The following is a 12,826-nucleotide window of genomic DNA, read 5'->3' as shown; positions in this document are numbered from 1 at the left end:
ATTGACTATGACAATCTGTAATTAAAACCCTTCGAAATTCTAGAAGACACTTCAAATAATAAACAATTGAGATGATGATCCAACCGCACATTGCCCGAAGTCTTGTACCTGAAAAGCTCTCGAAACTAAAGTCGTAGTTTAACACGTACCCGCATCAAATCCTTTATCATTTATTAACAAAAACAACATTTCGATTCCTTTTCAAAGCAGCCAATTTTGTCACAGCTTCAGCAAGTCAACTTCGACTTTTCAGTTGGACCAGTCTTATTATAACCCCGATAGATACGTTGCCCTTTCGTCATGGTTACTGGAGAATCTTTCATATTCCACCATATTACCACCAGCGTTTAATCATCTAAAACAAGATTCCTCTAAACCCACCTCGGATTGATAACCAGTGATTCAGATATTATAGCATTAAATGCAGAGGAAACATAAAAATGATAGATGGTTTAAACGGCCAAAATTTTGATGATAGAAGATAGTGAGTTGGTAAAGCTCAGAAAAAGAAAGGATTTGATACTGAAAAAAAAAAAACGAATTGAGCAAAGTATGAAGGAAGCAGTGGACAAATCACAGAAACTAAATCTGCCTTCAAGGGATCCAAATGAATCAGTGTCTGCTGAACTCGTTAGTAAATACCTTACTTCTTATTCTAAACCTTCACAGACAGATATTCTTCATCATCATCTCACCTTAAATATTATAAGATATCTTCGTATCTTTCATTGTACATATTCTCCATATTTCTGGAAATATTATCACAACGATTTTTATCTGAGATCATTTATCTCTCCGTAATACCTGCAACATAAAAGAAACTGTGTTAGTTTCTAAATTCTGAAAAATTTAAATATGAATGTTTTGAAGTAGTGTTGGGAACTGATGCATGGGTTAGTATAATATAATGACACTTGATCAACGTCATTATATTGCAGTAATCCATGTTAAGTTCCTAATGGAATTTGATGATTCACAGAACATACTGTCATCATGTGTCATTTACACGACTCTGACATTCTATCTAATCTCCAAACATACCAAGAAAATATTTCTTGATGATTCGATTCTTTCCAGGGTATTCTGGTAATTTATCAAATCAATATTTTACCATTACCAGTTCCTTCTTAGAACAATTACTATGTTCATTCCGAAATCCATGGATACGAATTCTGGACCATTACAAGAGCTATTTAATCACAAGAAGAAGACACGAAGGGACAAACCTCCGAAATACAAATTTGGGGTATAAACCGCATCAAATAGAAAGGGACATTAACTATGGATGACAATGATTATAGGAGACAGAAACAAGAACATCGAAGTATAAGGGAAGAGATAAAACCCAACAACAACCCGAAAATTTCAAACCATATATATCGATGCATATAGCAACGTAAAGACACGAGAGAACTAAAAACACTATAAACCCTAGGGTATAGTAGAAGTAAATAGATTCTTCCGGTGGCAGATTAAAAAGAAGAATGACAGATATGAAAGTTAAGAGGATATCAAGGATCAGGATGGGATGAAGCATATTAACGAATGCTTTAAGGTATGAATTGAGGAAGAAAGAGTAGAGGTGTGAGTCGTAAGGAAATGGAGAAGGTGGATTTATAGGAAAATATTCGACAAGGCAATCGAAGCAGATTATCGCGTTTCGCCAAAGAAGATTTGAATCTCCTTAATTACCGAAAAATCAAATCTTATTATGAAAATTTCTTCTAAATTCCTTAAACTCCGGAAATCAATCTTGACTATGACACCGGTTAAGTCAAACCTACATTTATTCATTTTCATTCTTTTGCGATAACTTCACTTTTACTCTTCACATAAGCAAATTGGGTTATCTATATTACTCGATGATGATAAAACTCTATGTATCAGTTTACATTCGTCATAATAACATTCTTACTGTTAGCCATGAAGACCTCTATCAAATTTCGGGACGAAATTTCTTTTAACGGGTAGGTACTGTGATGACCCGGGAATTTCCGAACAAATTTAAACTTTAATCTTTATATATATATCCGACACGATAAGCAAAATATGTATTGTTGAGTCTCGAAAGCTTTGAAACTATATTCATGTAATCAAGTTACCATTTAACCATGCCTAATGATTCACGAACATCTATGTGTATATGGATATGTGTATATAATAAATACTTAATAAGTGAAGGCGTTAACAAGGTATTAGATATATAATACTTTACAAGAACGTATTTTGTTTCAAAATAAGTTTATTATGTTTATCGATGTTTAGATGAAAATATCAAATGATTGATTTATAAGATACATTGAATTAGGATGAAGAGTCTCTGTTATGAGGTCCACTTTGAATTAGAAAACCCTTACTTTTAACGGTATTCGGAATATTTGGAAAAGTGATTGTATATAAGAACAAAAGTGTTAATTATTGGGGATTATACAAAAGTTGGTGGAGGATTGAATTTCATAACCCTTGTTATTTGATTCGATAGATACTAAGTTATTTTATTTAGAAAGGTTAAGGAAACTAAAATAAACGTTAGCATATAAAGGAATTATAAGTTTAGAGTGTAAACGTTACGTGTTTTATGTTTTTAAAATAAACTTTGAACTATTATTAGTTTGAAAAACTAAATATAATATGATTACGTTAATATTTCCATTATATACGATATATACGAGTTTATAATAGTTTTTTTTTATAAATAAATAAATAAATATATATATATATATATATATATATATATATATTTTATGGGGTGATGAATTATTATATTATAATTAGTCAACAAACGTTTTGATCTAAACTAATATCATTAAAATTGTTTTGATAAATAACGAGATTATGGTTTATAAAAGTAAATAACCAAATTACTCAAAAGATTAAGTTACACTTTGAGTGGGTTAATTTTTCATTTATTTAAGTCTTTATTTTGATAAAGGTACGATTCATAAAACGTCTTGATTTAAAATAATATATTTTGATAAACAATGAGTCACTGATTTATAGAAGTAAATGACCACAACGCTCAATTTTATAAGTTATATTTTTATAAAGGAAATTTATTGATGAGTAAGTCTAATTTTTGAAAAAGGTACACGTCGTGTAACGTAAAAGGCTAGTTTTCTAAACGTACGAAAGTGCGCCCGAAAAACCGAAAGTGGTACATGAGTCGTGAGACCACGACCGTGTCATTTTTGTAAAAATTATATTTTTACCACGAGCGTAAATATAATATAATATTTAATTAATTCTAAAGATTAAATATATTATATATTAAATAAAATAAATAAATACACATGTGTGTCAAAATTACGTTTATAAAGGGTTTACAAAGTGTCGGTAGGTTTCATTGGCTAATTGTGAAATAGTTAGGTTGGTGAGCTCAAATCTCTTTAAGTACCGAACGAACTCAGTTTATAATTCATTCATTCAACATCAATCTCGTATCACTCTCTCAATATATAAATTATATTTATAAATATTATTAATATTAATTATTATTATTATTATTTGTGATATTAAGATTATTAGTAGTATTAAACATAAAATATTACAACGAGGTCATGAGCGGGTCATTTCAAGACAAGTTTATGAGTAGGATAGGGCTAAGAAAATTATGGGTTATAGCTATGAAGGTTATGGGTATGGATCAGGGGTATAGCTCATGAGCTCAACCTGGTGTTTATCATCTCCGTTGTGTCTACGTACCTTTCCTGCAATATTGAATCTCAATATTGATACGTGAGTACTCCTAATTAAATTTTTACATACTAATAGTGTATCCCTGACTAGTGCTCGAGAAAATAGGATTATGCATGCTTGTACATTTGATATTGCCCTTAGATAGGTTATGTTGAATCTTAAAGGTTGTTATACTAGGGATGAGATAAGGTATAAGATATGCATGTCATTGGAAAGCTAGTGAAAAATTAAGAACTTTTCCTTTAGATACCGAATGGTTTTGACGAATGGATTAGAAGTTATCGTCAAATGAATTTTGTATTATTATTAAAAATGAATATTATTATCGTCGTCGTTATAACTTTTATATAATTACTATTATTATTATTATTATTATTATTATTATTATTATTATTATTATTATTATTATTATTATTATTATTATTATTATATTATCATTATATATAAGAAGTAGTATCATGATGAAATTTAAAGATTTTGATTTAAATAAAATTATCATCTTTCATTATTTTTATCACTATTATTATTAAAAGTATTATATTTAATATAAAAAAATATCATCTTTACAAAAATCATTATTTTTAATAGGAATATCATTGTTAATATAGAATTTCATTAGTAATAAGAATTATCATATTTTTATAATATCATTTTCGTAAATATAAATATTGTTATTATTATTAATAATTATTAATATAAAATAATACAACTTTTACTTATTATTATTATCAATGTTATTTTTTATCAAATAAAAATGTATTACAAATAATATAAATACCTTAATAAAACCTAACATAACAGTTTATGATATTCAATGAACTTTATAAATTCTAAGATATATAAAAGTATATTTTATTATATAACTTTTAGTATAAATTTTATTTATTATTTACTCTTATAAATCTTTTAAAAATATTTAAAAATAAAAAATGACAATATTTGAACTATATATTAATCATGTATAAATTCTGGAAATCATTTTGAGTCAAACTAGTTTTTGTTGACTTTTGCATATTAGACTCGAGCATTAGGATGGTGGTACACTATGACTTAATCTAAATTGTTAGACGCATATTGACCAACATATAAATATATATAATTAATATAGGTTCGTGAATCCAAGGCCAACCTTACACTTGTTCAATGATGTTATATGTATTTTTACTACAAAATACAGTATGGTGAGTTTCATTTACCTTTTTACCCTTTATATTTTTGGGCTGAGAATACATGCGCAACTTTTATAACTGTTTTACGAAATAGACACAAGTAATCGAAATTACGTTCTATGGTTGAATGATCGAAACTGAATATGCCCCTTTTTATTAAGTCTGGTAATCTAAGAATTAGGGAACAGACACCCTAATTGACGTGAAACTCTAAAGATAGATCTATCGGGCCCAACAAGCCCCATCCAAAGTACCGGATGCTTTAGTACTTCGAAATTTATATCATGTCCGAAGGAGGATCCCGGAATGATGGGGATATTCTTATATGCATATTGTGAATGTCGGTTACCAGGTGTTCAATCCAAAAGAATGATATTTTTGTCTCTATGCATGGGACGTATGATTATGAGAAATGGAAGTATGAAATCTTGTGGTCTATTAAAATTATGAAATGATTCTTTATGATAAACTAATGAACTCACCAACCTTTTGGTTGACACTTTAAAGCATGTTTATTCTCAGGTACGAAAGAAATCTTCCGCTGTGCATTTGCTCATATTAGAGATATTACTTAGAGTCATTCATGACATATTTCAAAAGATGTTGCATTCGAGTCGTTGAGTTCATCAAGATTATTATTAAGTCAATTATATTTGGATATATTATGAAATGCTTTACATGCCTGTCAACTGTCGATGTAACGAAAGTTTGTCTTTTAAAAACGAATGCAATGTTTGTAAAATTTATCATATAGAAGTCAAATACCTCGCGATGTAATCATATGTTATTGTATTCGTCCTTATGGATTGGGTCGGGTCGTCTCAATATAGACGTCAGTTCATCGCGATGGTACCATATGTTATTGTGTTCGTTCAGGAAGATTTTGGACGGGTATTGACAAAAACAATCAACCTACTCTTTTTCTCAAATTAAGCACTCAAACCCGAAATCTATACTCCACGGGACGATTTTGGTTTGATCAGTTAGCTTTGTGTAATCATATATATGACACCAAGTATCTATACAAAATGCTAAAATAAACCCGAGCACCTCTCCCATTTTGCCACCTTTGAGAATGATGCTTGACAATGCTATATCTTGTAGTATTTCAGAAGCTTACATCAACTATATCCACCCTTATACTTTATCAACCTAATTGCATTATCATGAAAGTTTATGTTCAGGTCTTACAATGAAAACTTGCAATTTCATAAAAAGAGTATAATAAACTTACTTAGTTGAACTCTAACCATGTTAACTTCAACAACCTGAACCGAGCATCCTGCAATTAACGGAGTCTAAAACAAATAATGCAAAACATTTAAAAAAAATTATGAACATGAACACTTATAGTCAAGCATTTTTTAATTAAATCATCAAGTGGCACTTTCAAGTCATTGATATTTCTATCTAGTAATGAACTGCAAGTTGCAACATCACACTTATATAATGAAATAAAATTATACAAGCGAGCTAATAGTTTACAAATTAGATTGGGTAAATGTTAAAATGATATATCAATTAACGCTATTATACGGACAATGTCAAAAGTACTTTTGTGAGTGAATTCGTTAAGCAACATAGATTAAATTTCAATGAACATAATACAATTATATATTATATAAGAGTATTCATTATGCAAAATGTAATTAGAAAAAAGACTTTAAAATATGTCTATGACAATGTTGAAATTATCAAGGTATTGGAAGAGCCTAATAAAAGACTACTTAGGGTACGTTTGTTTGCCTCTTAATGGAATGGTTCAGTGCTGAATGCTGAACCATTCAGCATTCAGTGAATTTGTTTCTGACCTCTGAATGACATATGGTGCTGAATGGTTCAGGATTCAGTGTTGAACCATTCAGAGAGGAAACACTCTCTTAACCATTAAGAGCCTAAATCTTTTGTAATTTTCTCCTTAAATCTTATTCTGAACACTTAACTAACAAGTATATTGAATACTTTATTCATGTTACACTTTAATAAGGTAATTTTACTCAGTTTATATCGTTCATTCTAAATGATTATCAAACAGCTTATTTTCATTCAGTACAAACTTTATTCAGAGACTTTGAATCATTCAGATTCTGAACCATTCAGCGCTAAATCATTCAGTTTTATCAAACGCACCCTTAGTCTCATGAAATAGCCGCTAGTTGTAACAACGCCAATGTTGTTTACCTTATCTCGAGTAATTCTTCTATCTTTTGCAATGTAATACTTTATCCGTCCCATAAAAGAGAGTCCACGTTAACCCATTGAAACTGCATCCAAAGTTCAAAAATTTTTAGAGATGAATAGTACCAAAGACCCAAATTTTTTAAGTTCGAAACATGTGCTTCAAAATCATTTACTTTTTTTTAAAAAGTGTCACAAGAAGGTACTTAAAACTAAGATATACAATCTTATAGATTGGCCCAAACAACACAATACCAAAAGTTGTATCCAATTAATATATGAATATATGAACACAGTAATAATTAGGGTAAAACAATAAAATAAAATAAAATACAATGTAAGAATGTACCTGATTCTTTGCATACTTACGAAGCTTCTTCTTTGTACATTTGAATAATATACACATTAATGACAATTTGTCAAGTCTCTTCACATAAATAGTTTATGAGAAATAGAGTTTGGTCAATTTGTCAATCTCTTCCCATAAAACTTTTATGAGCTCGAGATGATTTAGATGTCTCTTCTAATAACTTTTTACAAATTCCCATAAACCTTTTCGACGCGGAATTCTATGACGCAACGATCAAGATTAGCATCTCTAATCGTAAAGATCTCGTTAGACTGTTAGCATACCGTAAAGATCTCGTTAGCAGCTCTGATCGTAAAAATTCTCGTTAGTAATATTTTGTGCAGCATCATCCTTTTCAACAGGTAACATGTACTTATTAGTCATCCAGCCCAATATACTCCTCTGATGATAGAAAATTCCATCGTCAAAAACCTACCCCATAATACATAAGATGAAGTGAACATGAAGAAAATCTCTAAAAATTTTAAGGGATAAATGTAAATCTGTTTTAAGATTCAGGTGACTTAGAGGCGGTAACAACTTTAAACAACTAAACAAATGAAAGTTTGAATATGCTAACGATTTTATTATTCCAGAAAGCTCCTAAAGTGGAAATGATTTAGAAACATCAATAATTTACTTGATACTAAAACAATAGAATACAAAACATGTGGTTAGTCTTTGCAAATTATAAGATAACTAATCATAGGTTGAATGTCAGTACGTACCTCAACAACATTATTAATAGTTGTTTCTATGTCATATGCTATTTCTTAAAAAAAGTCATCCAATAAGAATACAGTAGGGTAAGCTTTTTACATCAACTGTATAGTTTTCTCACAAGTTCAATACATTCTTTCAAGCAAAGATTACATCCAACCACCACCACCATTGTCGATGTTCTCCAGCAAGTCAGATTCCCGACTCAGTTTTAAAGAAAATTAAAGAGCAGAGGAATATAGCCCTCCATGATATGCAAACTGAAACTATCACAATTATAGTAGTAGATGATTACGTGGAGCTTTGATTATCGAATGCAGGCTAATTTTTTCAGGCTAATTTTTTCAGTAATATGAGAGGATCCCAATATTGTTGCTAAATAAAACCAAAATATATCAAATAGAGTATCAACCACTGTATAATTAATAATCAACCAATCAAGAATTAATTAATTAACTATAAAAGGGTTTTGCTATAAGGGCATAACGTATTTACAATATTCTCATAACGTAGTACATTAGCAGGTTTGTGAGATGCCATAAATTATTATAATTACATGTCCATATTAATTAAACATAGCATAGAAACAGTCAACTACTATTATTTCAATTGAAAATGTTTATTTGCAAGTCAAGTTATATGTCATGATTATAAGACAATTTACAATGTCTAACTTGAAAGGACCCGTCCTAATCCATCCGGACGAAGTCCGTATCGATTATAAACGATTCACAACAGTTGATTACATCGCGAGGTACTTGACCTCTATATGATACATTTTACAAACATTGCATTCGTTTTTGAAAAGACGATATTTCATTACATCAAAAGTTGACGGCATGCATACCATTTCATAATATATCTAACTATAATTGACTTAATATTAATCTTGATGAACTCAACGACTCGAATGCCACGTCTTTTCAAAATATGTCATGAATGACTCCAAGTAATATCTTTAAAATGAGCAAATGCACAGCGGAAGATTTCTTTCATACCTGAGAATAAACATGCTTTAAAGTGTCAACCAAAAGGTTGGTGAGTTCATTAGTTTAACATAAACAATCTTTTCATAATTTTAATAGACCACAAGATTTCATATTTCCAATTCTCATAAAATAAACGTCCCATGCATAGAGACAAAAATATCATTCATATGGATTGAACACCTGGTAACCGACATTCACAATATGCATATAAGAATATCCCCATCATTCCGGGATCCTCCTTCGGACATGATATCAATTTCGAAGTACTAAAGCATCCGGTACTTTGGATGGGGCTTGTTGGGCCCGATAGATCTATCTTTAGAGTTCGCGTCAATTAGGGTGTCTGTTCCCTAATTCTTAGATTACCAGACTATCTAAAAAGGGCATATTCGATTTCGATCATTCAACCATATAATGTAGTTTTAATTACTTGTGTCTATTTCGTAAAACAGTTATAAAAACAGCGCATGTATTCTCAGTCCCAAAAATATATATTGCGAAAGCATTTAAAAAGGGATTAATGAAACTCACAGTAATGTATTTTGTAGTAAAAATACATATGACGATATTGAACAATGTAGGGTTGGCCTCGGATTCACGAACCTATATCATTCATATATGTATTAAAACGTATACTTGTAATCGAATAGATATATATATTTTATTATTAGTGATGTAGTTTATATCTTTAATAATATATAAGTTTTATTATTTATTTATATATTTTTACTTTGTACATAATAATATAAGTATAGGTAAGTTAAGTATATTAAATATATCTTTACATAAAATCTTCAATTTTTATTATTATTATCTTAACCAAGTCTTTTAAACTTTTATTTTCATAATTATAATTATTTTAATAATGATAATATAGATATTACTGATAATAATGAAAATGATAGTTTTTAAGAATTACAAAAAGATAATAAAATAATATTAATGATAATAACTTTTAGTAGTAAAAATACCTATAATGAAAGTTCACATTAATAATATAAATGATAATATTTATAATAATAATAACACGAGTAGTAATAATACAATAATAATAGCACTAATAATAATAACACTAACCATCATGACAATAATAATAATAATAATAATAATAATAATAACAATAATAATAATAATAATAATTATAAAACTACCTTTAAAAGAAAAAGCTTCCAAAAGAAATTAAACAGTCTCTGCCTAGTCTCGAACCCACAACCTCTCGTTCCGCGACCATACATCCAACCGTCCCTCTGTTTCCTATTTTATGAATTAAATTACGGATTTAATCCTTTAACCCCTTTCTAGTCTGTCATCATTATCATCATACACTTACGAGCCCAACATCATTTACGGCCCAACAGTCCAGATTTACGGCCCACTAGCACCAAGTAATAAGAAGGCTTGATAATAGCCTGGATAGTTCGGTGGTATGCCGCAAAAAAAAAATATATAAATGTAGCGACCCCGACAAATCGTCAAATGACGGCGTCATCTACGTATGGTCCCATTACATGGTCGTAAGTCTTTATAACAAAGTTTGACCGAAAAATATGTCGCATTCATTTCATAAATAAGGATGTTTCAAGGTTTACAAAAGTAGTTTCCATAACAAGTACATAACAATGTTTAAAGTTTGTATGAAACACGTGCGACACAATTAAAAGTAGTCAAAAAGACGCTCCACGTATACAAGTATACTCGACATCCAATGCAAGTATCAAAAAGTATGAGCGGAAGCATGTATCACCTAAGTTCAAGGACCTGAGAAAAACATAGAGAATCTGTCAACGAAAACGTTGGTGAAATCATAGGTTTAAATAAGTAAGTGAGTAAAAGTAAGTTGAACCACAAGATTTGCAACATCGATAAAGTCATAGTACATTCTAAAAGTTAATATTCACGAGCACTCAATTATCAAAGCTTAACATTCCGTCCGTTGAACCCCGTAATAATAGTGTTAGAACATACACTGTTTCCCGAAAATATATTTCACCCGTAGACGGTAGCGAACCGTCCGAAGTGAGGGTTTGTCAAACCCATATGGCCATATAACATAAGTTCTCGCTTACACCATCTGATGTAACTAATGATAATCGAATTGAGGATTTGTGTTCAAACTCGTATGTAGAATGTTTGTTTTCCCTGTACTTGTGTTCACGTAGTTTAAAAGAACGTTTATGTTTTCTCATCCCAAAAGTAAGTTCAAAAAGAGTAAAAGTGGGACTATGATCTCACCTTGTATGCACGAACCAAAAAGTACTTCGACAAGTAACGTGTGCAAAGAACAATGCTAGTCTTGACCTAAACAAATAGGTTGTATCAATAACGATAGTCACGAAGGGTCAAAGATGTTCAATTAGTCCTATGGCTCAATACGACTCGATTTAATATAGCATGTGAATCAAATCATCAAGTTTCATGCAAGACACAAGTATAAAAGCATGTTAGAAAGATTGCATAATTAATTGATTAAGTTTGACAAAAAGTCAAACTTGGTCGGGTCAAAGTCAACGAAAAAGTCAACATGTTCGGGTCGGGTCCCGGACTATTTTTCCATGCTAATTATTCATATACAAGTATATTAAAACAAGTTTCATGTGAATCGGAGGTCGGTAGCTAGTCAAACATTTCACGTGAAATGGGACCAAGAGGTCAGAATCTGGCCAGGTGATTCTGCGCGCCGCGCGGGGATGGGGCGCGCCGCGCCACTACCTGGGCAGAGAATTCTGGTCAGTTTTTCAAAGTGTGCACGAACCAAAACCTTTTCTAACACAACTCTTGACCCGCAAACACTTATAACGCCTATCATACATCGTTGGAAAGGTATTTTGACGAGTAAAACAACTAAACACATATCATCAATCAAACTTCCACTTGCAACAACCAAAAACCGCAATTAATGTTCCTCATTCAATGCATACAAGTCATAAATGCAATTTAATGATTTGGCAACCAAATTACATGAACGATATGCCGTTTCGAAGGTAATTAAGCATACAACACAACCTAACACTTACAATTAACATTATCAAGCATTTAATGCATCAAGATTCAATTTACTTCTATCAAACCCTAACCCAAAATCACAAATTCAACAATCATGATTATGAAACTAATCCATGTCAACCTACATACCAATTTGAAGCTAGTGATGTTAGGAACACAATTAAAACATGAACTTTCATCATCAAACATCATATGAACACCTAAAACTCAAGATTATGCAAGTGTTCTTTCATAATGAACTAGTTACATCAAAATTGCAAGAACAAGCATACAAATCACATAATCATACTAGACTTGAGCCATAGACACTAATTAACAACTTTATAACTCAAAAATCTCAAGAACACATAAAATTAGTGATTTTAGAAAGTTACCCAAAATTGATGAAATCGGTATGGAATCGAAGAGGAGATCACGAGGAGTTCAAATATGTAATTTGTTTTGATTGAATCCTTCTTGAACGAATTTGGATAATGATTTCCTTTTGATGAAATTAGAGAAAAATATGGAAGTATTTTAGAAAAAGAGAAATGAATGGATAATGGTGGGGAGGTGGTTGACTTAGTCAAAAGCTAGTCACCACTTTGGTGTTTTGGCGGAACTAGTCCCTCGAGTTCGGTTGCGGGTGCGTTAAATTACCTAAACATGATAATTTACAACGCGTATTAACGAGATGTGTTATAAACATATAACGGAACTTAAATAGTTAAACGGAAAATTGA

The 12,826-nt window shown here is 30.6% G+C and overlaps 1 long non-coding RNA gene across 8 annotated transcripts in view; it reads right to left on the bottom strand.

The window, feature by feature from the left end:
* Nucleotides 1–5,715: 5,715 nt before the first annotated feature.
* The window catches only part of LOC139843328 (uncharacterized), a 37,281-nt gene continuing 30,170 nt past the window's right edge, over nucleotides 5,716–12,826 (bottom strand). For 4 of the 8 annotated variants that reach the window (XR_011757515.1, XR_011757521.1, XR_011757522.1 and 1 more), the window contains 2 exons: nucleotides 7,393–7,824; nucleotides 6,837–7,129 (listed from right to left, as the gene is read on the bottom strand). This is a non-coding gene — a long non-coding RNA (uncharacterized lncRNA). Of the gene's footprint in view, nucleotides 6,018–6,099; nucleotides 6,164–6,836; nucleotides 7,130–7,392; nucleotides 8,379–12,826 lie in introns of those variants that run through there. The other 4 variants (XR_011757518.1, XR_011757519.1, XR_011757517.1 and 1 more) reach the window with 3 other exon arrangements.

This window comes from Rutidosis leptorrhynchoides, chromosome 4 (genome assembly GCF_046630445.1).
Source record: "Rutidosis leptorrhynchoides isolate AG116_Rl617_1_P2 chromosome 4, CSIRO_AGI_Rlap_v1, whole genome shotgun sequence".
NCBI classification, from domain to species: Eukaryota; Viridiplantae; Streptophyta; class Magnoliopsida; order Asterales; family Asteraceae; genus Rutidosis; species Rutidosis leptorrhynchoides.
This window is presented reverse-complemented; position numbering and strand designations above follow the sequence as displayed.